The sequence below is a fragment of the Tamandua tetradactyla genome, chromosome 20 (genome assembly GCF_023851605.1).
Source record: "Tamandua tetradactyla isolate mTamTet1 chromosome 20, mTamTet1.pri, whole genome shotgun sequence".
Lineage (NCBI taxonomy): Eukaryota > Metazoa > Chordata > Mammalia > Pilosa > Myrmecophagidae > Tamandua > Tamandua tetradactyla.
In genome coordinates this window covers 61,950,181-61,978,001 of record NC_135346.1, presented here as the reverse complement: position 1 = coordinate 61,978,001, position 27,821 = coordinate 61,950,181, and the positions used below count along the sequence as shown (strand labels likewise).

The 27,821-nt window shown below is 39.0% G+C and overlaps 1 long non-coding RNA gene across 1 annotated transcript in view; it reads right to left on the bottom strand.

Annotated features, from left to right (window-relative positions):
* Positions 1-27,821, bottom strand: part of LOC143664230 (uncharacterized) — a 109,198-nt gene that overhangs the window by 55,672 nt on the left and 25,705 nt on the right. Inside the window, exon 3 of the long non-coding RNA XR_013166384.1 lies at positions 6,197-6,365. This is a non-coding gene — a long non-coding RNA (uncharacterized LOC143664230). The remainder of the gene's footprint in view (positions 1-6,196; positions 6,366-27,821) is intronic.

Sequence of the window (27,821 nt, the reverse complement as noted above, 5' to 3'; positions counted from 1 at the left end):
AATCAGGTGTGGATGCAGCTGATGTGCTCATGATTTAATTCTATGAAATGTCCTCATTGCAACAGACAGGCCAGTACTTGCCCAATCAGACAAACAGGTACCACCACTTGGCCAAGTTGACACATGAACCCAACCATGACAATAGGTTACCAGGGGAGAGCATGGCAATAGGGACTGGGAAATGAGACTTACAATGCACAAGTTTCCTATTTGGAGGGATGGAAATGTTCTGGTAATGGTGGCAGTAATGGCAGCACAACATTATGAACATAATTAATAGCATGGAAATACACGTCTGAAAGGAATTAAGAGGGGATATGTTAGGTTGTATATATGGCAGTGGAATAAAATATTTGAAAAATTCCTTGGAACTACATTGAACAATGTAAGCCATGTTTTATGCGGTTAAAACATAAAAACTAAAACATGGACTTTAATTAATGGTACAATTATAAAAGTGTGCTATCATTAATTGTAACAAATGTTCCACACCAATGCAAGACACTGATGGTAGGTTGGTGTTTGGGAATCCTGTATTTTATGCATGATTATTCTGTAAACCCACAAATTCTCTAATGAAGAAAAAATACTTCCTACAAAATAAATAAATAAATAAATAAAGGCAACCTATCCAATAGGAGAAAATATTTGGAAACCATATATCCAATAAGGATTTAATTTCCAGAATATACAAACAAGTCTTATAACTCAGTAAGAAGAAGACCAAGAACACAATTAAAATATGGGTGAACAATAGATATTTTCCCCAAAAAAGATATAAAATGTCCCAAAAAGCACACAAAAACATGCTCAACATTATTAGCCATTCGTAAAATGCAAATAAAACCACAATGATTTATCAATTCACAACCACTAGAATGGCTACCATTGGAAAATAAGTGTTTGAGGGGATGTGAAGAAACAGGAACACTCGGTCATCACTGGCAGAAATGCAGACGGTGCAGCCACTGCGGTAGACAGCTTGGTGGAGCCTCAGAAGGCTGCACAGAATTATCACATGATATGGCAACCCCACTTCTAGGTATATGCCTAAAAGATTTGAAAGCAGCAACTCAAACAGATAATTGCAATATTGCCACTTTTCACAGTGGCACTGTGCACATTTTCCAAAAGATAGAAGCAATCAGGTGTCAATCAACCAATGAATGGATGAAACAAACGTGGCATATACACACAATGAATATTATTCAACTATGTAAGGAAATAAAGTTCTAATACATGCAAAAGCATGTTTTTGTCCTTCTTCCCTTTTGTTTCTCAGGTTTTCCAAACACGGTCTTAACCTCAAATGACCCCAACTCAGGAAAGGCAATACATTGTAACCGATTACCTTAGTACTTACATTCTAGAACTTTAGTCTCCATATGGTTAAGGTAAGTTTTCCTTCTTGATCTGACTCTTCACTTTGACAATTTTAAGCAAAGAAAGAGCACAAGGGACTGGTGGTTTTTTTAGCACAACCAAATAAGCAAGATGAGGTTGGGTAGGAAGCAGATGATAACATCAAGAATGATGGTGGTTTCTGAGCATCAATGAAGAGGCAGAAGCCCTAGCTGCACAAAAAGCACAAAGCATGCATTACTATACTGATGTATTTTTCTTTTCAACATTAGACAGCTCTGTTATCAGCATCTATTGCTGTTACTGTTAACACACTTGATTGTGTAGCTATAATAAAATCAAAGAAGATAGCAATGGACAGGTGCAGGCAATCATCTAGTCCAAGGCCAAAATGTTAAAGAAGAAACCATGTTTACAAGGTTGAAGTGACTTCCTCAACTTCCCATAACTAACTGGCAGCTGACCAGAGAAGAGAACTCAGGAAATTTTTTCAGGATTCTTTTTAATTACACACTGTTGTCTCTTTGGCATATTTTTCTCTTTACCTTGATAATTTGGAAAAGAAAGAGAAAGACTGAAGATCGACCTACATCTCTTGATTTCTGGCTTTGTCCCCACCTGCAACTTTCACGGAACCTTTAGAAATACTGACTTTTTAAATTTGCATGTGTCATTAAATGCACATTCGCATAAAACCATGACTACTGCAGGGACACGGGGTGGGGAGAGGATAAAAATGGTGAGTTCTCTATTTCTACAATTCAGTACATGTAAGTTTTCTTCTACAATCATGCCTAAAATTTAGAATGAATAAAATATAAGAAAACTTTTCCTCAAAGTCTCAAAGTATTCTCTGAATATCTTCACATTTTTCCCCTTAGAAAGAAATCACTACATGATGAACCTGACCAGAGGAAAGTGTAAGAATAGTAACCAACCTGAGAAGTAGTTTCCTAAGATAGAAAAGATTCTCCTGAGCCATCTACATTGAAGTAGTTTATAAATATAAAAATCTAATTTAAGCAGCCCAGATAGACAGAAGGGAAGTCCTTCATGCTGGACTCTCCTCTCTAGAAGCTCAGAGCAGGCTCGGTTAAGAACCACAGTGATGGAGAGCTCATTAGGAATGGATTCAGACTCAAGATTAATTGCTATCTGGAAAGGGGTTCCAGGGGCCTCATTAGTTTCAGCAAGCTTGGTTTTCATGGAATAGGTAGGAAATGTCTAGGCACACCAGCTCTCCTCATCTTTTCCTGTTTTTGTGCTCCAGTACATTCATAAAGAGCAGCTCACCAATCCCAGTCCTCCTTTCACTGCCATTGTGTCCTAGATGTGAGTCATTTGTTGGGGGCAATGCAAATAGAAAATGCACATGAGAAATAGCAACTTAACTTATGCCTTTGGGAGTGGCTATAATTTGGGAGATAGAGAGAAGAAGGGACATATTCCAAACAAGGATTAATATGAGCAAAATCACAGTGGCAAAAGAAAAAAGAACTGAGTTACGCAGTTTGAGGAAGTAAATTCAAAAATGATGTCTGGTACTTTTAAGGTAGAGTAGTTAGTCAAGAGATAGAAGCAAGGTATCTTATTCTGAAAGATATTTTACCAGGATCTGACAATAAGAAACTGAATAGAGGCCAATGAGAATGATGGTCTTTGCTATAGGTGGTTAATTCTGTTATTTATTTGCTATCTTTGCCAAATCTCCAAAAATCGACAACATCTTCTATAACCATTTTGGAAACTTATATTACTAATTAGCACAGATCTTAAGGTAGGAATCTTGTCATAATATAGAGAGCTTGTGTAGTCACAGAATTATTGTTTTTGAGCTATTGCTTTATATTCACTTTACATTAAATCATTTCTCAAAGTAAATGGAAAAGATGTTAATTCACCAGGAATGTGGCCCGCTGCCTCCCGAAATAATGGATTTTAAGATTGGCCGATGTTTTTCATGTTACCATGTTCAAACAACCTTCCCAAAAGCTGTTACCACTACTGGTCAAGCAGAATGCATGGTCCAAGATAGCGAATTTTCCGAATCTAGAAATGGTTAGAGGAGAGTTCTCAGAGTATGTGAGAGACTAGAGAAAGAGGATTTCCAACTGCTACAGTGTGGCAGCTAAGAAGAGAGGCTTTTAAGTCAGTATGCCTCTATCAATTCTTAGGATCTGTAATTGTCCCCCTCACCTTCTATCTACTACTCTGCTTGAGCACAGCACAGATCTATCAATACATTGGCAAACTCTATATGGCAAGGCATATATACATATGTTCACGCAATACCACTCTGGACAAAACACGGATGTTGGCAAAAACAGGATGATGGTAAAAAAAAAAAAAAAAAAGGCTCCCAAAATCCTTTCACCATCAAGGATTTCTATTAAATAGTTGAGTAGATTAATGTGAGTGGATGGAATTTGGCACAGAAATAACAGAATTTAAGTAGCTTGCCATTGTGAAAGAAACACTAATTGAAGATGTGCTATCATGGAAAAAATGCTGTAGCACAGATAATGAAGCTTCTAAACTTCGTATGGAATGCCCAAAGTTTACTGGATAATGTAGTCCTAGAACTGAAACAGAGCCCACTTGTTTAGAAATGTGAAAAATCACATGATATAGACTAAATGAAAATCTTTCAAATGAATGAAATATAATGGACAAAATAGAGCCTTTACATGAAACGATTATGAGGTGGCTGAATACCTGCTTAAAAGCAAATGCAGAATTATGTATTAGTCGGGTTCTCGAGAAACAGAACCAATAAGAGCTATCTATAAATACACTTTTTAATTTAAAAAATTTTCTGTTTTAAGTTAAATTTCAAACTTATAGGACAGTTGCAAAAATAATGCAAAACCCATACAAAGAACCGAACCTAACACCACCCAGATGCCCAGATCAACAATTTTTAATATTTGTCACATCTGCCATATCATTCTATCTATCCAATTATCCATCTATTTATTTATGGAATAACATTTCTAAAATAGTTTTATTGAGAAATATCCACTCACATACAGTCTGACCATATTATACAGTGGCTCACGGTATAATCACATCGTTGTGTATTCTTCACCATGTACCTATCAGGACATTTGCATCACTCCAGAAAAAGAAATAAAACTAAGAATAAAGAACGCATATATCCTACAGCCCATACTCCTCCCACTCACTGACCCACAGTATTTCAATCTACTCAATTTTATCCTTTATCTCCCCATTTTTATTCATTTTTACCCATTTATTTTTACTCATCTGTCCACACCCTGCATAAAAGGAGCATCAGACACACGGTTTCCACAATCACACAGCCACATTGTAAAAGCTATAGAGTTCTACAGTCTTCTTCAAGAATCAAGGCTACCAGAACACAGTTCAACAGTGTCATCACTTCTTCTCTTTAAGTCTTCAAGTAATTGGATGAGACTACTCTTCACTGTTGAAGACAGTCCCCTCAGTTGACTGTAGATGTAATCTTCTATAGATGCAATCAGCTTACTGGTGATTTAAGCCCATAAAATACCCTCATAGTAACAATCAGGCCAGTACTTGCTTGACCAAAGATCTGGACACCATAAGCTGGCCAATTGACGGATGAACTTTATCATCACAGGCTAGAACTCAAATCTCATGACCCCTCCCAAAATAGCCTGTTCTTATAAAAAACGCAGAGCATTTATTTGTATAATTGCAAGTGGAGAACAGAAACCCTAGAACAAATGGGAATACAGATAATTTGAGTCAAGAAAAATATTACCAAAGAGTCAAAGAATATGGAAAAGGGAGGTAGAAGCTCACCACAATGAAAGATAATCTGCTTTGCTACTTCACTACTAGAACATTCCCATAACTACCTCTTCCTACCCTGTTTTTATAGGGTGTCACCCTGTCCTAGCCCTTCCAGATTCATCTTACAGCTCTAAGAATGGAACTCCTACAAGAATTGCTCACAGACTGGAGGGTGGTGAGAAAATAAACAAAACACAAACTTCTCCTTGAAGGATAATATTGTTACATAAATGCATGATGATTGCTAGGGATTTAGAAGAATAACCTGGAATCTAATTATATCAGCTTAAAAGTCAAGGGGGGCGGGCCGCGGTGGCTCAGCGGGCAAGAGTGCTTGCCTGCCGTGCCGGAGGACCCCGGTTCGATTCCCGGCCCCAGCCCATGTAAAAAACAAACAAACAAACAAAATATAATAAAACAAGAAAATGTTTAAAAATGTTTCCCTTTCTTCCTCCCTTCCTTCCTTCCATCCTTCCTTCCTTCTCTGTCTTTCCTTCCCTTCCTCCCTCTCTCTTTAAAAAAAAAAAAAAAAAAAAAAAGTCAAGGGGTAGGGGCTGTGAGGGTAGTTCAGTGGTAGAATTCTCACCTGCCATAAGGGAGACCCGGGTTTGATTCCCAGCTCATGCACTTCGCAAACAAACAAAGATACCAATAAAAACAAACAATTCAACAAACGATGCTGCAATAACGGGATATTCTAATGGAAAAAGAATGAAATGTGACCCTACCATACAGCATACAAAAAAAAATGTCAAGGGGTAGTCAGAAATATTAAGTGATAATTTAATTTCATGGGTTTATTATTGGCTTTTATTACTGAGAATGAAATATATAGGTAATGCTATGATGGCTTCTTTGCAGAAAGGAAACTGACAGAGATGGCAATTGTCTGACTGAAGTTGCAAAAAATCAATAAATATTTAGTGAATGCTCTACCTCTGCCAGTCACTTTGAGAGATACTGAAATGGATAAAGGGATGTGACTGCTCTCAGGAACTGAAAGTCTCATGCAAATGTATCGCATTTTACTCACAGTGATCAAGACCTTTGTGTGTATTTCCACTATTCAAAATTCAGTTTCTTTGTGTTTTCAGAAGCCTGAGAAATCAGTGTCTGTAGATAATGCACACAGCCAGTTCTTATTGGCTTGGAGTTTTCAATATCAGAATTTGCCACCAAGTATCAATACCTAGAGTAGCCATCTGTAAGAGAGTAAATAACATGTAAAAATGAAAATAAGATCAGGTATGAGCATAAGTGAATAAAAGTCTGAAAAGATAGCATGCATTTTTTAATTGTTTAATATTAATAACAAATTACTATAGGCAAGAATACTTGAATGATACAAACAAACTAAAAATTTGGGCATACCAAGTATTTAGTAGTTGGAAAGAAATTTAATCATTATGGAGCAGCCTAAGATAGCATTTTCCTAAATTCCAAGTAAGTGACATAAAACTAATTTCTGTAAGATCTGAGTAGTGGTGGGCACCATGATAACATAGTATCAAAGCACAAGTAAGGCTGGGATGAAGCACTGATGCAACTGAAGCAACTGGAGTTGAGTGAGAACCATCGTTCGGATTGGAACACTCACATGTAGACATGTTCGGAGTGATGTCAACAGACCACGTAGCTGGAGGAAGGGTCACAAATTGGCACAGGACCAGAGATCACTGGATTTGCTGGGGGTGGGTGGGCGTTGAGTTTCCTAATGATAATTGTTCAACTAAATTCTTTAAATTTACATTAAGGGAAGAGAACCTATAAAAGAAAGTCTGAAGTGAAAAAAAGAATAGAGAAATGGAGCAGATTAAGTGGAGTCAGGGCTTCAGCAGCATCTCAGCATGATGGAAACTGGACCTGGGCTGCCACGTGAGTGGGTTAGCAGTGGAAAGGGAGAAGCCAGGGAGCATCGCCAACAGCAGAAGGAAAATTGGGGGATGGACCCAGCATGTATGGTCAGCAAGGAGCTGGGAGGAAGGTGTTCTTGGTTTTCTTACTTCCCTTATGCCATTACTTCATTCTGTAACACCCATAATGTCCAAAATAGACCCTTTTTTGCCTCCTCAAAATGGGAAATTTGCATGAAATCTATGTGAGACTTTGCCTTTACCTCAGTTTACATCCCTTTGTGGTGCTCTTCTCTTTCTTAAATGGGCCCTGACTGACCAAGAGTGTATCTGGATTCACTATTCTCCACCACCTGTAGTTCCTCCTTCCTGTACTTGAGGCTGTCACTAGAGTTTTCCATGATCTGTCAAGACAGGACTGAGTAGAAAGATGGGAAATGAAAGACAAGTGTAGGGACCATCTTCCCGGGGAACCGCGAAGCCAGTACTTCAGTGTTTTGGCAGAGTATTGGTCCGGAGGTCACCTCTTGGCCCACCCAGTGTGGGCTACAAAGGAAACATTTTTAATGAACAGAGTAACATATTGCCAGCCTCTCTTAGTCCAGCTCACACAACACTATGGAAAATACCAGTAGTAACCTTCTCATATGGAGTCACAGTCCATCAAAAGAATTACCAAAACTAGCAAGGCTATGACTGAGGTAATTTTGATTTTCAACTGCAAAAACTGTTTTGGATACACATACATATATTATTAAGAAAACTACAGCCAACACCATAAAGTTGAGGACAAAATAGGACAAACATATATAGTAAATTAAAATTTTCTGACTACGAGATCAACTGGCCTGGGCTTTTTCAAATGTGGGAAGAGAACAGCTAAATCTCTGCTTGTTGCCAATATAAATAAAATACCACCTAACAGTACAGTGTCATAAAATATGGCATCAATTCATGAAATTGTGGTGGCTCAATTGGAAATGTCCCTCAGTGACCTAACATTAGATGAAGACTTCTGTTCACTAGGAAAGATGTGGTTATGCCTTAGGTTGAGTATAGAATTAGTCCTGCTTTTTGGAGCTAAAACATACAAATTTTAAACTAAAATCACTTAAACAGAAGCAAACAAGTAGCCTTGATTCTAAGGGAAAGATAGAAGACTCAAGTAATTCTGTGGCCAGAAGGATGGCAAGGGTTAGTTGTGAACATTCACCTACCACATTCTCACCTTCTAGTGGTTTGCTAGAATAATCTAAATTTGCAGAAATTAGCAAGTGAGAAGTGTTATAATGCCAGTAAAAAGTTAGAATATTAAGATATGATAGGCAATTTTACTAAAATCAGAAACTACTTTTCTCAGCCCATCCCTGATTTGTTGCTTTTCCCCATTCCAGGAAAGTGCTGGAGGAATATAGCTAATGACACCAGCCCGGAAGACTTCTTCCTTCTGGGGTTCTCAGATAACCCATTTTTGTGACTGTGTCCATCTCTTACACACTCACCTTGTGGATAACATCACTATCATAGTCCTGTCCTGCATAGACTCTCATCTACACACCCTATGTACTTCTTCCTCACCCAACTCTCCTTCCTGGATCGTTGCTTAACCACCATTTGCATTGCCCAGATGCTGGTTAACTTTGGGACTCAGACCATCAGCTGTCTGGGATACACAACTCAACTCTACATCTTCCCAGGACAAGGTGGTGTGCAGTGTGTCCTGCTGCTAGTCGTGGTTTTCCACCACCGACACGCTGGCTGTGTGCCGTCTTCTGCATTACCAACAGCTGTGTCAAAAGTTAGCTAGTGTCCCAGCTCTAGGTGGGCGGATTCTTTGGCACCTTGATGCAGTCCCTCACCACAATGAAGCTCCCCTTCTGCCTCACCACCTGGTGGGTGACTTTGTATGCAAAGTCCCTGCATTTGTCTGCCTGTCCTGCAGAGACATGCATGTCAATGAACTCCAGAAATCAGTGACCAGATTCAAGCAGTGCTCGCCCTCCAATCCAAGTGTCCCTGGAGCCACTTTTCCCAGGAGGGAGGGAAATTCCCAACTTTTTTCTACACTGTGGTGACCACCACTCTCAACCCCCTCTTCCACACCTTGAGGAACAAGGAGGTGAAGGAGGTCCTCAAGAGGCTATTCAGGAAAGACAAAGAAAGGCCAGCAAAGAAGAAGAGGCTCAGATCAACGGTGAAGTCAGCTTTGTCCTGTTCATCTACTCGCAGCGTTAAACCTGCAATACTTCACGTGTGAGTGACTCCCATGATCGACACTAATGCAAAATGTCAGTAGTGTGATTTATCCAAACAGGAGACCAAACAAAGGTGAAATCTGGTGCACTGCATAATGTTAGTGTCCTTAAATCTAAACATGGGTAGTAGGTAAAACTGTTCTGATCAGGGTACAGTCAGGAAATAGATGCCACTCCAGTTATTTTTAAAGAGAGAATTTATTATAAGGAATTGTTAACTGTATATTGAAGAACTGAAAAAGCAAGATGCAGCTGCTGCCCCCTTGGGGAAACACAAGAAATGGATTGGAATTGTTAAATTATGGCTCAAAGAAGTGGCTCAGGGAGCAGAAATTCTTAGACCTCCTACTTATGAGTAGTGGGTGGGGCTGACTGTACTGCCATGAAGCACTGAGTCTGTACACAACTAACGTTCCAAAATCTTGATTGATCATGATTCAATTCCTGCTAATGGAATTAGCTGCCGTTGCTGGGGTGAAGGCGCATTGCCAAGGCCATATAAGCAAAAACAGAAAGCAAACAGGGAAAAAGCAAGTATCCCCTCTCCGGTGTTTCCACTGGAGTGCAGACTACCTGCCTCTGTCACCCCTGTGGGTGAAGCCTAGTAAGGACCCAGCAAGTAAAGCAGAAATGTGGTGCCTGCCCCCCAGTACCAGCCTCACAAGGCGCTGCTCCAGGGGTGAGTTTGGAGCTAAGAGACACTGGCTGAATATCTGGCACACAGGTGTGTCACATTACACAACTCTATGCACAACCAGAAGATAATAAAAACATGGCCAGTTCATTGATTCTGCTTCCTATTCTTCTCGCACTTTCATTCTCACTTCCTCCTGAGAGTGAACACTGTGTCTGGTCAGACTAATGAGAAGAAGATATATAAGATACCTTGTCCATACAATACCCTAAAAAAAGAATTTCAAAACTTTTATAGCCTTATGAATAAATGCCTTCTCACTGTGCCAGCTATCCTGGAATTAAATTTCAATTGTTCTCATTTTGAGATAACAAAAATGCATATGTAGTTATAAGAAATAACGCAGAGACCCCATTTTCCCATTTTACTCAATTTTCCAATTCACCTGGATTCCCACAATGCTAACGTCTCGAAAAACTGTACTATAATGCCACAGTCAGAATGCTGATATTGCTACAGACACACAATCATTTCTGTCACCAAAAGAATCCCTCATGTTGCTCTCTTATAGCCACAGCCAATTCCTCACTGCTGTGTCCCCTCCAAGCTCTGGCTACAAAGAGTCTGTTGTCTGTATCTATGTTTTATTTTTTTAATGTTATACAAATGGAATTCTAAAGAATGTAACCCTTTGGAATTGGTTTTTTTCATTCATCATAATTCCCGGGATTCGCCCTAGTTTTTTTTGCAATTATCAGCAGTTCATTCTTTTTATTATCAAATAGTATTCCTCGGCAAGGATATACAGCAGTTTATTTAACTGTTCACCTATTGACACACAGCTGGATTGTTTCCAGTTTTTAACATTACCAATAAAGCTGTGTGAATATTTGTGAGCAAAGTTATTGTGATCATAAATTTGCATTTCTCTGAGACAAATGCCCAATAAAACAATTGCTGGGTTGTGTGGGAAACACAGGTTTGCTTTTGTTTTTGTTTTTTCTATGTTGTATGGTGGCGTCACATTTCATTCCTTTTCCATGTGAATATAGCATTATTGTAGCACCATTTGTTGAATTTTATGTTTGTTTGTCTTTGTTGGTTTCTTTGTTTGGGAAGTGCATGGGTTGGGAATCGAAACTGGGTCTCACGCATGGCAGGCAATAATTCCACTGCTGAACTACACTCAAGCCCCCTCCCCCACATGTTTGATTTTGTAAGAAATTTCCACCCCTTTTCCGTAGTCCAGGTCCTCCAGACCTCACTGTCCCTCCTTCTCTAACTGCATTTTACATTCCCACCGCATTTTACATTCTTACCAGCACCGTGTGACTGAACCAGGTTCTCCACATCCTTGATAACATTTGCCCCTGTCATTATTTCCATTTTCACCATTATAAAAGATGTGCAGTGGGGGTAGTTCAGGGGTAGATTTCTTGCCTGTCCTGGGGGAGACCCGGGTTTGATTCTTGGCCCATACACTTCCCCAAAACAAAAAAACAAAAGAAAGAGAAAACAAGCAAACAATTTCAACAAATGGTGCTGCAGTAATGGGAAACTCACATGGAAAAAGAACGAAATGTGACCCAATCATACCAAAAAAAAAAAAAGTGTGCTGTGATATCTCATTGTGGTTTTAATTTGTATTTCCTAATGGCTATTGATGATAAATGTCTTTTCATCCTTCATCAGTGTACCTTCTTCATGCTTTTTGCCCGTTTTCTGATGGGATGTTTTGGCCTCTCTTTTAAATTCAAGATTTCTTTGTATCTTCTAGATTTAAGTCTTATGTCACATATATGGTTTGAAATATTTTCTCACAGTCCGTGGCTTGTCTTTTTATCCTCTTAATAGATATTTCACACAGCAAAAGGTTTTATTTTGATAAAGTCTGGTTTTTTAATTTTTCCTTTTAAAAATCATGCTTTTGGTGTCATATCTAAAATCCTTCTTGAATTTTTTCCCTATGTTCTTTTTTCTAAAAGTTTTATGTTTCATATCTAAATACATAATTTGTATGGTGTTAATTGTTTTATAATTTGAGGCTTTTTGTTTTCTTCATATGGATGTCCAATTACAAGCACTTTTTTGACTTCGAATTTAGGCCATATAAGGCAAAAAGAAAACCTGGGGAATTCATTTTCATGAGTCCCTAACCATTCTACCTTCTTCTCTCTACTTTTCAGGGCTTTTTTATGTTAATTTCATATATCACATACTGGGTTTTAAGTTGTAATTGTGGAAGAAATAGGAAATAGTATGTTTACTAGATGTTTCCAGAAGGACAATTCTACTGGAATTAAATTTTTAAAAGTTTTTTTGACTGAAAAAAAATGTTTATTGCTGAAACATAAGTGCAGCCCCCTAGGCCCCAATAACAAAAGGCAACTTTTTCTTACCAGAGTAAAGTGCAACTTTTACTTTACTTCCTATTCAAACGTGTGCCTCACTGGACTCTAAACCTTACTGCATAAAGCGTAAGAGAGGCAGACTCAATAAGACCCGGAGCTTATCAGAAATGCAGAGTCACTGGGCCCACCCAAACCACTGAACCAGAATCTGCATTTTAACCAGTTCCTGGGTGATAAGCCTGTGCCTCTAAGAGTTTGGGAAGTTCTGCTCCAGGGATACTCACCAGACGCTGGGCAGGCCTGAAACTTTCCTTGACTGCAGATAGTAACTCCACAAACACAGGAAGTCCTCCGTGATTCCTGGGAGACTTTCCCTTCCTTCAGTCTTGAGGAACTGCTAACTTATCTCAAAACACTTGCTAAATTATAAATTGCTTAATGAATGTCGTACATAACATTTCTGATAAGCTGGGTTATCATGGGTAAAACTATTTAGTGCTCTTCCTTTTGTTTTCTTCATCTCCCTTTCTCATCCTCTCACATTATTTCTCTTCCTCCTTAAAGAGGTCGTCAATTTATTTTACCTTCCTTGTTTATACTATTTGTTTTATGGCTCTCTGGGGGAGGAAGAAAAGCTAAAATTTAACAGTCCCCAAAATGTGCCATCCATAAGGCAAAGAGTCTTCCTAATTTTTGTTTGTTTAATAATTAACATTAAACAATGACAATATGTCATTGGTAACAGAGACCAGCAGGAGTTAGAAACAGGGTAAGATAATGGGTAATTGGAGCTGAAGGGATACAGACTGTGCAACAGGACTAGATACAAAAACTCAAAAATGGACAGCACAATAATACCTAATTGTAAAGTAATCATGTTAAAACACTGACTGAAGCTGCATCTGAGCTGTAGGTTTTTTTTTTGTCTGTCTGTTTGTTTGTCTTTTTTTTTGTACTATTATTATTATTTTTATTTTTTTCTCTATATTAACATTCTATATCTTTTTCTGTTGTTTTGCTAGTTCTTCTAAATCGATGCAAATGTACTAAGAAATGATGATCATGCATTTATGTGATATTAAGAATTACTGATTGCATATGTAGAATGGAATGATTTCTAAATGTTGGGTTAATTTCTTTTTTTTTCTTTAATTAATAAAAAAAAAATAAAAATAAAAATAATTAACAACCTGGTGAAATCGAGGCCTCTTTTGCATTTTGACTTGTTCTGAAATGGAGTTAGAGAAGGAGGATCAATGGCTACTTCACACCTGTGTGAGCACCCCAACCTCACCTGCCCACTGAGGAACTTGCATAAACATCTGCGGACTCATTCAGTGGAATGACATTGAACAAGCATAAATACAGTAGATTCATGAAACAATGGGGTTCTTCACTATAGAAACTAGCATTCCCTGATAAGTGACTAATTCAAAGGCAAGTCCAAGATGAGCCTGGGATATCTGTCCTGAAGAAAAAGGAAGTGGAGTGGCATACAGGATAATGGCAGAGTAAGAAATTCTGAAAATTTGCTCCATATAAAAACTATTGAAGAAAACTGGAAAATATGTCTGAAACAAAGACTTACAGCACCCCAGTGAGCATCTATTGAAGAAAAGAAGCTGTACCTCAGGAAGAATTGACATTTTAACTTGTCCTAGTACCTTCCCCTGCTTTATGGCTCAGGAATATGTTGAAAAATAAGAGCCTGCAGTCTCATAGCTGGAAGGAACAGAGAAGAATTGTAGCTTTTTCGAAGCCTTATTTCCAAAGAATGGTCGTTATTTGGCTTAGAGAGAGCTCCCTGGAAAACTTCACTCTAAAGGCTTGGGCTTATTTGACCTGATTCAGTGATTGCCAAGTGCTAAAAGCCTCTCTCCAAAAAGCATTTGTAATAAAAATTATAGGCAAGTTTTTTTAACATCTTAGAACCTGAAATGATGGATAATAGTTGGAAAAAACAATAGTTAACCAAGAAGTTTAAAAGGGGTGGAATGAGATGTCCATGGGGCTTTGAAAACCTCCAACATCATCCTGGGAATCTTGAAGGCCACATACACGGGCAGCGCTTTGTGCATACCCAGGAAAGACTTGAAAATTCCCTAAGATCTCAACTTTGTCTGACCTTGAGATTCTGCATAAGCAGGAAGTGAAAACTATTGCACAACTATCAATCCCTGGTGTAGTGTTGAAGGCATTCCTAGAAATGCAGAGAATCTCTTGACAAAGACTGAGAATTATTGGATCCAGGTGTTTAAGGAAATCACTAGCTAATAACTAAATTTACCAACTAGAGACTTCAGTGTCACACATGGCAAAGAGGTCAGAATTTACAAAGTTAGTTAAAAAAAAACAGTCATGAAACAAACAAATACACAAACTACAAGCAGCAACAACAAAAAAATGCAGGAGAAGAGGGACAATCTGACTTCCAGAGTTGCCATGTTATATTATTTAAAGTGTCCAGGTAAAAAAAAAAGTATGATACATCCAAAGAAGCAAGAAAATATAGAAGGAAAAAAAAACAATCAATAGAAACTGTATATGATGAAACCTAGACATTGGACTTCTTAGGTAAAGACTTTAAGTCAGCTGTCTTAAATATGCTCAAGAGCTAAAGGAAATCATGGATAGAGAACTAAAGGAAACTAAGAGAATGTTTTCTCACAAACTACAGAATATCAATAGAGATAAATTATAAAAAAGAATCAAAAAGAAATTCCAGGACACTATCAAGTCATCCTTAACAAAAAGAGAGGAGGTACGGTCTTTTTTTGGGCCAATATACAGGTGGCTGAAGGATTAGTTTCCTGAGACAATGGTTAGTTTTCCTTAATAAAATGGGGAGGCATATGAGCATATGAGTAAGTATGGGCTTATGAGCAAAGGGTAGGGGTCCTGAGTTGCTGTGTTAGCCATCAACTCTAAGAACAAGAGGGTTGAAGATGAACAGATCTGATTGTATGCAAATGCCTAATCCCCAATGCACCAAGGTGCTTCTCCTATGGCTTTATCACTTTACAAGTCTTAGTAAATGACAGCTCCTTCCTGCTAATTGTTCAGGCATTAACCTTGGAATTGCTTTGACTGCTCTCTATTTCTTTCACACCATATCCACCCATTGCTATAGTCGGTTGTCTCTAATTTCAAATGTATACCCACAATTTGACTATGATCATCATGTCCATTGCTACCAAGTTACCAGCATCTCTGGCTGTATTCCTGACTTCCCTTGAATTGGCTTCCCTACATATACTTCTCCATCTACAACAGCCACAACACACTTGCTAAACCCTAAGTCAGATTATAACTCTTCTGCTCAGAATTTTCCATTGACTCCCTATCTCATGCAGAGCCAAAGCTGAATGCTTACAGCGCCCACCAGAATTTCCGAGATGATGGAAACATAGTGACAGCATCTCCCACAACAACCCAGCTCACTCAACTCAAGCTGCATGGGCTTCTTGGCAGTTCCTCAAGTCAGGAAACTGATCCACACATCAGATATTTAGGCGGGCTTTTCCCTCAGCCTGGAATACTCTTCCCTGCCATATCTGCATGCTTCACTTCCCCTCTTCCTTTAAGGTTTTGCTATGTATCACCTTCTCGAAGAATCCCAAATCAAAATTGCAAACATCTCCCCAATACTCTTACCACTTCCTGTTTTGATTCGCCTGTTTGTATGTATGTATGCGTGTATTTGTGAAATATGAAAAATATACAGACAAAAATTTGTAAATGTAAAAACCACAAAACTTTCAGAAGTCATCAAAGAAATCTTCAGAGCCTAGCAATTAGTAAATAAATCTTATGTATAATACCAAAAGCACAGTCTATGAAAGAAAAAAAAATCGATAAATTGGACTCCATCGAAATCACAAATTTTTACTCTATGGAGGGCCTTATTAAGAAAATGAAAAGACAAGTTATTGAATGAGAGAAAATATTTGCAAACCCCATATATGACAAAGGACTCATATCTAGAGTATATAAAGAACTCTCAAACCCAACAATAAAGATAAGAAACAGTAAAATTCAATTAGAAAAAAGACAAAAGATTTGAACATAGATTTCACCAAAGAGGATATGCAGGTGGCATATAAGGACCTGCAAATATGTTTTACATCATTGGCCAATAGGCAAATCCAAATTAACACTACAGTGAGATATCACTACACATCTATCACAATGTCTACAATTTTTTTAAAAAGTGATGAGGCCAAATGCTGGCAAGTGTGCAGAAAAGCTGAATCACTCATGCATTGCTAGTAGGATTAATAAATAGTACAGCCATTTTTCAAAACAGCTTGACACTTTCCTAAAAAGCCACACATGCACTTACCATTCAGCCCAGCAATTGCAACCCTGGTCATTTACCACAGACAAGTGAAAACTTACGTTCACACAAAAACTTCGTGTATGATAAACTCATTTCCCACCCTCTTATGTGGGACATGACTTTCAGGGATGTAAGTCTCCTTGGCAATGTGGGACATGACTCCCAGGGATGAGCCTGGTCCTGGCATCATGAGATTGAGAATGCCTACCTAACCAGAAAAAGAAAAAGAAATGTAACAAAATAAGGTTTTAGTGGCTAAGAGATTTCAAATAGAGTTGAGAGGCCATCCTGGACATTACTCTTATGCGCATCTCAACCAGATATTACAAACTGCCATGGTATGCCAAGCTTCAACCAAAAGTATTCCTGAAAAACCTAAAGAAAACTGAAGGCTATAGCTAAGATTCTATAAATGTTTTACCAATTAAGTTAACTTTCAGAAAATTGAAACCTCCAGATTGTTCCTATGACAGATAAGCCTTGAAACTTAGAGGTACCAGTCTCTCCCAAAACATCAACCCATTGCATTCCCCCACCCCATATGTTGACACCCTTTTCAACAGGAAGAAGTTCAACCCAACCAAGGGGGTCCTTCTCCTTGGCACTTACTGTGCCAGTCCACACATGCTCATCTCAAAGAGTCTGTATATCTGAACTCCTGCACTTCACCTCCCAGCCACACATAATGTGGTTCTTCTGCTCCAATTTAAGCTCCCTGCCAGCTCATCCTCTCTAAGCCCAACTCAGCAAGTGAAATCATTGCCCTTCCCGCTCCATGGAGCATGATATCCAGGGGTGAAAGTCTCCCTGGTGATGCGGGAGTTGACTCCCAGGAATGACTCTGGCACCGAGGAATCAACAATGCCATCCTGACCAAAAGGGAGAAGAAAAGTGTAACTAATAAAGTATCAGTGGCAGGAACAGTTCAAAAAGAGTCAAGAGACTACTCTAGAGGTTGCTCTTACACAAGCTTCAGTTAGACATTGTTACCTATCATAACCTGCCAATCCCCAACCTGGACCATTCCAGCCAATCCTAAAGCATACCTAGGGCACTATACAAGATTCTGTATGGGTTCCATGTGCTAGAGTAACTTTCCAGAAACCTACAACTTCCAGATGGGTCCCTGCTCCGTATAAGTTCTGAAATATAGAAGGTCCAGCCTCTCCAGAACATCAGATAGTTCCATCTCCCTACCCTATATTTAGTGACAGGCCCTTCCAATATGAAAAATTTAGATAGAAAGATCAAAGGTGGTGGTGGAGTTATGCAGCGAAGATAGGATTAAACAGATATCTCTTTTAGTCTCTAGTATTTTAGAGCAGCTAGAAGTAAAAACCTAAAATTGTGGAATTGTAACCCCTACTAAACTCTGAAATATGTTCTACAACTAATTGTGGTGCTGTGCTTTGAAATTTATTGCTTTTTGTATATATATTAGTTGTCACCAAAAAAAAGAAGGAAAAAAGTTGATTGTGATTATAAAAAATATTTAAGCTCTCTAGCCTTCTATATTCTGGAGCAGCTAGAAGAAAAAAAATGGAGAAGATCGTATGGTAGCCCATGACAAACTCTAGGATCTGTCCTGTAACCACTTGTTGAAGAGTGCTTTCAAATATATTGCAGTTTTTATTTCTTTGCTTTGTATATATGTTACACTATACAATAAAAAAGTTAAAAAAACAAAAAACAAAAACCTCCCTGCCAGCCTCTGGCATCTCACAGTTACCTTAGAAGTCACTAAAGGGTGAGTGGCTGGGGTCTCCACTTAGATGTTACCATTCAGTTCTGAGACAGGGAAGTGGAGACAACTTTTTCAGAGTCTGGGTTTCCTAAACAGCCTTTGGCCTTGGAGAAGGAAAGCAGCTTCGGGGTTAAGGGCCAGTCCTTTCACACATCTGAGTCTGTCAGGGTTGAATTCTCCCCTATCACCTACACTTTCTGCCACAACTTTGGACAAAATAACTTAATCACCGGAAGCTTCTGTTTCCTCTTATGAAAAAAAAGAGAGAGCGAGAAATGCAGCTGTTATGAAGATGAAGTAATGCAACCCATGTAAACAGCTTAGCAGGGGCAGTTAACTGCAAGAGGAAGGTGGTGTTTCTCCTCTTTCAAATGCTTTTACTATATGGGGCAAATATTGGAAATAGTAAAAGAGAAGGACAGTAGACAAAAAGGGCAGACAAAGGAAAAGAGAAAGGATGTGTTGCACACCTGGAAGGGATAGAAGACACTTATTCAAGGTACTGTGCAATCAATCCAGTCTCCTTAGTCTTATTAGTGAGGTGGGTCTCCTATTCCTTCGTGTCCCCATACAAGAAGTAAATGCCTTTCACCTCCTTCTGCTTTAACCCATTCCCTCCTGTCCTCAACACATTCCACGAGGTGTCCCCCTCCCTTACTTAGCTGCTCTTGTCCAACCTCTTTCAACTGTGTTTCCAACCAAATTTTGTCTCTTTCAAGAACTTTTCTAGGCTTATTATTCTTACTTCCTGTAATTAACAATGTGGAGAAGAAGGGACCAAATGTGGTAAAGAAAAATAGCTGTCAGTTCTAAAATGAGCATCGGTGTGTTCCAAAAAACATTTGTGTGCTTTTGGTTATATGACCCCAATGAAACAATGTCCAACCTGAATCAGAAAGGAGGTCACCCCAGTGTACCCATCCCCAGATGCCATCTTCCCTAATGTTCTGGAAGAGAGAAGAGAGAGGCAGGAGAGACGTGTCCCTAGAGCTCCGTGCAGGAGTCACAGTTGTAGGATGTCTGGTGCCTTGCTCTCTAGCACAAGTTAAGAGTGGTATATTCTGTAATGTGGGCACAGACACCCCTCAGATGAAGTCTCCAGCCTGGTGCTCTTCTGGACTGGGACTTCTAATTGTGTCCAGAAGTATGGGATTTGGGGAGAGAATGGATCAAGATGTCAGCAAAGGCTTATTGGAAGAAGAACTACTTTCTAAAAATAGAAACAGAGCAAAAAAATGACACTACAAATAACAAAATGGATTACAAATGAATCGTTTCAGGGTTTGGGAATTAACAAAAAATTTTCTGGTGAGAAGTAGTGGTACTTTATTTACAGGTTTTCCCTCATTTTCCAAACCTTTTGCATAAAAGCATGGCTAATCTTACTTTATATTGTTGCCTGATCACTGAAAGAGGAGGATAAAATAGCTTTGGGGATGATATTTAGGTCAAATATGACAAATCAAGATTTTCCTAATTTTACTGCAAAATGCAAGCTGAATTTTTACCATTGAAAATTGTTGATGCTTGAACTTGACTTCTGAGGCCTCCGTTGCACAGTTTAAACTATCTGGGAATGGAGAAAGCTGGATGTTTTTGAGCAGAGGTGTGAAGTTGGTGACTGGCGGGGGGGCAGGGGGGGGAGGGCGATTGAAATGAAATCATTTAGGGAAGTGAGGCATCAAAAAATAGCCTTGAGCTGAGTCCCCAGTCTTGGGGTTTGTTCATATGAAACTTAACCCCACAAAGGATAGATCAAGCCTACTTAAAATTAAGCCTAAGAGTCACCCCCAAGAGAATCTCTTTTGTTGCTCAGATGTGGCATTTCTCTCCAGCCAACACAACAAGAAACTCACCATCCTCCCCCTGTCTACGTGGGACATGACTCCCAGGGGTGTGGAACTTCCTGGCAATGTGAGACAGAAATCCTAGAATGAGCTGAGACTCAGCATCAGGGGATTGAGAAAACCTTCTTGACCAAAAGAGTGAAATGAGACAAAGTAAGATCAATGGCTGAGAGATTCCAAACAGAGTTGAGAGGTTATCCTGGAGGTTATTCTTATGCATTAAACAGATATCACCTTGTTAGTCAAGATGTAATGGAGAGGCTGAAGGGAACTGCCTGAAAATGTAGAGCTGTGTTCCAGGAGCCATGCTTCTTGATGATGATTGTATAATGATACAGCTGTCACAATGTGACTGTGTGATTGTGAAAACCTTATGTCTGATGCTCCTTTTATCTACCTTATCACAGACGAGTAAAACATATGGAATAAAGATGAATAATAGGGAGAATAAAAGTCAAGATAAATTTGGAGTGAAATGCTGGTGATCGGTGAGGGGGAGAGGTGGGTGCATGGTATGTATGAATTTTTTTCTGTTTTCTTTTTATTTCTTTTTCTGAATAGATGCAAATGTTCCAGGAAATGATCATAATGATGAATATGCAACTATGTGATAATATTGTCAATTAAAGATTATATATGTAGAATGGAATGATCAAAAATTATGAATGTTTGCATTTGTTTGGTGTTTTGGCATTTTTTTAATTAAAAAATTAATTAAAAAATATATATCCTTGATCATGGAACCCAAGCATGATGAAAAGACAAGAGAGGGCTGCCATGAAAGATGTTTAATTGGAGTATATTCTGAGGCAAGTCAAATGGCAGGGTCTGTCCTCTCCTTGAGGGAAATATTTTGGCTACAGATGCCATTTCATGGCTCAAGTCCAGAATCATTACATCCTACATGGCATTCTTTCACATTCTCCATCAGTGCAATTGTGCAGCATCTGAGCTGCATAGATGGGTATGCCCAACTTAAAGTTTTGTATCCTCAAACCTGACTTTCTCCTCAACATCTGGGAAAAATTCCCCCTTGAGATCATAATCCTTCTTTGGTTAAAGAGTAAGAAACGTCACTCGAAGTGTTAACTCCACAGAGTATCACAAGTCGGCCTCCAGAAGGAGACTGTGGCCCCTCTGATGACCTTCAAGAATGGACCAGCACAACAGGATGCTAAGCTGACACAAACAACAACAGGACTCTAACTGAAAACTGACAGCATGCCATATACTGAGCTAAGTGCTTTCATTTCAATCCTAACAACTCTGCAACTATGGATTATTACCCTCATTTCACAAATTGGGAAACAGAGACACTGTACAACTCCAATGCACCATATCACAGTGGGTCTCCTCTCCTGGCCTGTGGTTTCTTAACTTCAGACCTTAGCTTCCTCTGAAGTTATGTTTTCTCCAATGGGTTCTTTTCTGCCTCTCTTAATTCAGACTGGCAGCAGTTCCATTTATACAGATCCCACAACACTTTTGTTGGCTTTCTATGTAGTAGGCAAGGTTCAGGATCATACCCATTAGACAAAAGGAGTTTCCCCAAATCCTTCCTGGATAACTCCATCTCCAATCCTGGCTTTTTCCGTAATGGCTGACTGATTCCACTTTTGGTTAAATCCTCACATGGGGCACTAATCTCTGGGGTCTTTCTTTTTAGGAGCCCAGAGTTTTCCAGACCATCAATTTCTGGTTTCTTTATACCCAAGAATTCAGTTCTCAACTTATCACTTTCCTCTCACATTTTAGTATAACCTTCAAGGAGCAGCCAGAATGCATTTTCCACTTTTAGTTTGGAAACCTCTTCTGCTAAATATCAAGTCATGGTTTTAAAATCTGCCTTTCATCCAAAGCCGGTCCATTTTGCCAGATTTTTCACCACTTTAAAACAAGGATAACCTTTCTTCCAGTTTCCAGTAACACATTCATCATATCTGTCTAAGGCCTTAACAGAAGTATCTTTAGGGTCCACATAATAACCAGGAGTCTCTTCAAAACCATCTAGGCCTTCTCCATCAAGCTTTTCACAACTCCACCAGAATCTCCCCCTCATCCATTTAAAAAGCCGTTCCAACGTGTTTGGCATTTACAAACCACAGCAACACCCCACTTCTTCAGTACCAAAATCTGTTCTAATTTGTAAGCTGCTGGAATGTGATCTACTAGAAACGGAATGGCTTTTAAAAGGGGGAATTTATTAAGTTGCAAGTTTACAGTTCTAAGGCTGTGAAAATGTCCAAATTAAAGTAAGTTTATAAAAATGTCCAAATTAGGCATCATGGGGAAAGATATCTTGGTTCAAGAAGGCCAATGACATTTAGGGTTTCTCTCTCAGCTGGAACGGCACATGGCAAGATCTGCTAGCTTTCTCTTCAACGCTTCCCCAGGGCTCTGTCCCTTGCATTGGCTCTGTCAGTTCTGGTGGCTGTCATGGTTCTAAAGCTTTTTCCCAAATGGTTCCCTCTATAAGGCTCCAGTAAGCAGCACCACCTTGAATGGGTGGAGACACACCTCCATGGAAATAATCTAATCAAAAGTTACCACTCACAATATTGAATGAGGATTAAAGGACATGGTTTTCTGGGGTACACGACAGACTCAAACCAATGCAGAAGTATTAGCAAATATTTATCCAAACTTTCCCAGGAGACCTAGCATCTCATTGCATCACATTAGCTTCCCCTGCTTGTGAGGGAGGCTGGAAATGTAAACATTCACAGGGCACATTGCTGTCTGGAGTAAAAGTAAATGCTGATAACAAGAACAAGAGAAGAGATATTTGACAAGGTCACAATTAGCACAATGCAAGTTGGTCCCATTGTCAGTCTCCCTGGGTCTCCATGGGTATTTCCCTTTACAACTATGTAAGCATCTTCTCAGCACAGAACTGCTTATTCCATTGGATTTTTTTTCCATTTGTAGTGATATTTATATCTCTAGATATCTGGAAATTATTCCAGCTGGATGTCCAGGACAGATGCATCTCTTAGTGGTAGACAGAACAGTGGACAATTCTCGGGAGCAGGGAGTTTCTCCATTTCATCCCCAAAGTGTTGAGCTCCCATTTATCTTTGGGTCAGTCTTCACAGATTTTCATCCTCTTTCCTTCCTCTAACTTCAGGCAAGGTTCTTCCTAGAATCCCAGAAAGCAAAAATGGAAGCCTAACCTATTGTCATGAAATGACCACATGTTTTTCCCCGATGTTTAGAGCCAGAAGCCAAACATGATGAATTCAAAACCGAGAGGGAAAACATCTGCCCCGAAGTGCTGCTACCTCATGGTGGTTTGAGTACTAGTTTTTCTTCATGTCAATTATAGTCCAAGAATTGAAATTTCTCTATTTCATGCTAATTCTTTAACAAAAGTATTTTTATTCCTTTCATGTGGCAAGTAGAACAGACTGTTGAGACCAAGTACAGAAGTGAAAAAAAGCTCGAAGTTCATTGCTCTGTGCCAGTTGCTTGTCCTGAGTTCTGTGCTCATGTAACCTATTTTGGAGGAGAGTACTTGTGTTTCCTCTATTCTGCAAGTAACAATACTGAGGCACAGACAGGTTTAGTGACTTCTTCAAAGGGAGACAAATAGTGAGCTCGATGATGAAGCCTACTTGGGGCCCATTCTCTAACTGAACTGCATGCTATGCATGCTAATCCTCTGCTCTGATTTCAGAGCTTCTCCCCTCACCACAATGAGTGAAAAAGACACAGTTTTGATTCATCTTTATTGATCCATTTTCTCTGGTCCTCTGATCTTTTAGGATTTATCTTTAATTGCAAGTATTCTAGGCTCATGCACTACTTCAATTATCAGCTAAGCCCTTAGACACTAATTAATCAAAACATCAGGAATAACTTTTTGTTCTAAAACAAAACATGTTACTCTTGGTGGGGAAGCAGAGAAGAATCCCTATAGAATAGAGTGGAGGGGTTCAGGTCAAATTTAAACATGGAAAATGATATGGGGGATGGTTTGTCACCTAAAAACTTTATCCCCAGATGAAATCTCCACCACATAAGAATATAAGCATGTTCCACCATATAGGCTTATAGCATGCTCCACAGTGTAAGCATATAAGTATGCTTCACCACATCTAAGTTTCAGAGGTTACTCTGGGAGCCAACAATAGAGCGCAGTGGCAGAGTTTGCCAGTGCCAAAGAGAAGTTTGGATAAGAACTGAGCCTCCCCAGAGACCACACTGCAGTGAAAGCAGACTTTTATTCTAGACTGGGAATAATCCCGCTACACTTGCTTAGAAGGCAATTTTCAGGTAAGGAGAAGCTCACAATAGCTTCATCAGAGCAAATGGGCTATGTCTTCCTGGAATATGAGAGCATCCCAATGACTCCATCCCTGAACTACATTCCTCAACTAAGATGACTGGCTGCTCATAAAACCTCCATTCCTTAACCAAGCCTTCCTGAAAAACTCAAGGAACCATAGAAGTAAGTGGTTAGTCTTCAGCTTTGGACAAACTAAAACCTGCAATGTTCAGTAGTGGTGGGTAAGACTTTAACTGCATCAACACTAGCATATGTTGGAGACCAAGGGGACATGGGATAGTGGTCAGGTGGGTCAACAAATAGTGGCCATTTATTAAGCATCAAGTTGAAATTGTATAATTCAATCTAGAAAAGACAATTAGGACAGAGCTGGTCACCCTGGCCTCTGGGCAGAGATTCTATCTAAACTTTGTCTGGAAGAGTGGTCCTGAGACTCTTTTCCTCTGTACCCCAACATTTGTGATGCTACTGCATCAAAATCACAAGAGCAACTTTGAGTTTAGCATGCTTGTGGCAAGAGAAGACTAATGCAAGTAAAGTCAAAAAGTCTCAGTCCGCAGAGAAAGCAAACTTTGAGCTGAATTTCAATTGCGAATTGGAATATTTGGGGGAGAAAAATAAAAAGGCAATGGAGCACGGGTGGAAAGCAAGCATGTGCAAGCATGCTTATCCACCCCAAGGACTGAGCAATATTTCTCAGCCTCCATGACTCACGTCACGTTCTGGTGGTTGGTGCACTCTCTCTGCATGACATTTGCAAACCTTGTGCTCTTTTAGTCTCACAGGTTTGATTTCATCTACTATCTGGTCATTGCTGAGTCCCAGCTCCCTCTCATCACTTTTTTCCTCTCCAACACCACTAGAAAAAATAACTTATGCGGCTAATGACACTACAGTACAGAATAGGGAATTATTTTGAACTTGAGACCTTTAGATTTCTTAATACAATCGGTAATCATCTAGTGAATGAATTGCATCATTCATGCTCTATGATCGCTATGGATGACACATTGCATAAGGAAGATATAAAAATTACAATCCACCCAAAAATAAAAATTAACATATTGGGGGTTATTAGTAAACAATATAGCATATATTAAGTTTTCCATTAAGTAAGTTCTTAAATACTTTTCAGCTTTACAGGGTTATTTACAAGGATTCATACATGTAAAAGGCGACTTAGAAATTTGGACTCAGTGTTGTACTGGGTTATGACATCTGGATATTTATGGGAGTTAATTTCGTCCATGTACAGAAGTCTTAGAGGTTCAAACAGCTAGCCCCATGAATTCATACCTAGCTGTGACCTTAATCAAGGTATATGCTCTTAACCTTCATGAACTTAGTTTTCCCAGCGTTGTCTCAAGTAGGATGTCAGGCAATATATGTAAGTAATACCTGGCATGAAGCTGAAAGGTGGTGGGTGCTCATTATATGTTGATTTACTTCCCTTTTCCTCTCAATCCTTGTTAGGAAATTTTTTTGTATCTTGGGCATTTATAGACAATGATCAATAAGTGATTAGTGAGGGTGGTTTCACGAGAGAAGCAGAAGTTGGGTTCTGGTGAAATTGGAGGTATGATGCGAAGTGAAGGAAGACGCTATAAAAAAAAGCCTGACATTCTAGGCAGAAGGATGAAAAAGGCAGAATACCCTGGTATGGAAGGGTCTGACCTGTGAATGGACTTTAAGACAGTGATGGGATGACAGAATAAAGTTGAAGAGGAAAAAAATCAATATTACATTTTTAGACACTTTCTCTTTGTGCCAGCTCACTTCTTGATTTCACTGTAATCAGAGCTTCTAATAATAAGTATTCCATCTGAACAGGACTAGGAATATATAAATGATGAGAAAACTATTTGTGTGTGTGATGAATGAAGACCTGTTAATCTCAGCTAAGTAAAACCTTGCCATTTGTAGACTTCATCTTCAAGACTCTGTCTCTCACAGGATAATCCTGGTTATGACATTGGCAGTTAAACAGAGCTTTGATCTAGCTGCCCAGGTTGCAAGAATTTTAGCATGAATTTTAGACTAAGGAAAGAGATCCTATGAACTGACAGGCAATAAAACCCCATAGTTAAGCTCTTGTTCACCTGTCTCATAAATTTTCTTTCATAAATTCCACATGTTGCTGTGAATTTTATTTTCCCTATTGTTGTGGTAGGGCAATTCACAATATGCTATATCAACCACTGATAGGGATTTCAACAGCAAGTGCCATGGATTACTACAAGATTAGGTGATAGGCAAATAGATTAGACAGAAATTGAATAGCTAGGCAGATAGATAGATAGATAGATAGATGATAGTTACAGATAGAGATACATATAAACATTGATATAAAGATAAATAGATATAAATAGAATAATATAGTTGGTAAAGAGAAATTAGATGGAGGTACATAGATATAGATAAAATGATATAGTTACAGAGATATAGTTATGGAGATAGAGAAAGAAACAGAATGGATACATACAGATAGATAAAATGATATAATTATAGATCCATAGGTAAAGAAAGATACAGATGGAGATGGAGGATAGATAGATGGATATATGCATAGATAGATACATAGGTAGGTAGGTAGATAAATAGAAGATACATAGACAGATAGATATAATATGGTAGATATAAGGTTATGTATTATTTGTGGGTTTATATCAAAAAGTATACCAAAGAGTTCACACTGTTGCCTCCAAACAGAAACGGTTTTCAGACAGACTTTAAAACACCCTGTGATGACAGCTAAGGTAGATGGATCTGAAAATTTTCAGAAGAAACTGCAGGGATTTCATGTGAGGATATAGTGAGGAGATGTGTTCCTACCTTCTAGGTAATTGGAAGCTTTATAAATATTGCTCTTAAGATCTGACTCTTAGGAAGAAGGCTTCATCAGAAATGCGAATGATGGTTTGAATAGGGAAGAGACTGCCTATAGGAACACCGAGGTAATCGCAGTCCAGTCTCTACCCTGGGACTCCATGGCAAGATAAAGCCAGCACATGTCTATGGCATTGTGAAGACTGAGCCAATATGGTAAGGTCACGATGAACTATGATAAATGGATATAAGAATAATATTTGAAATAACCTGAATATGTTAAGTCAGGGTAATGGTCAAACTGGGAGGAGCTGACCTGACAGTGTGGGGGATGGCTAATAGGTTAGATTTAAGATATCACTGCTAACAATGTCAAAAATGAAGTTCAACCACAGTAAGGACATCTCAGCTGGAGACACAGGTCTGCGAGAGTTCTGCTTAAAGGTAATTGTGGCAGACATGGAGATTATTATACTCATTAATGAGGCAAAGTGAGCACCTGAGGGCACTGCCATTCAGGT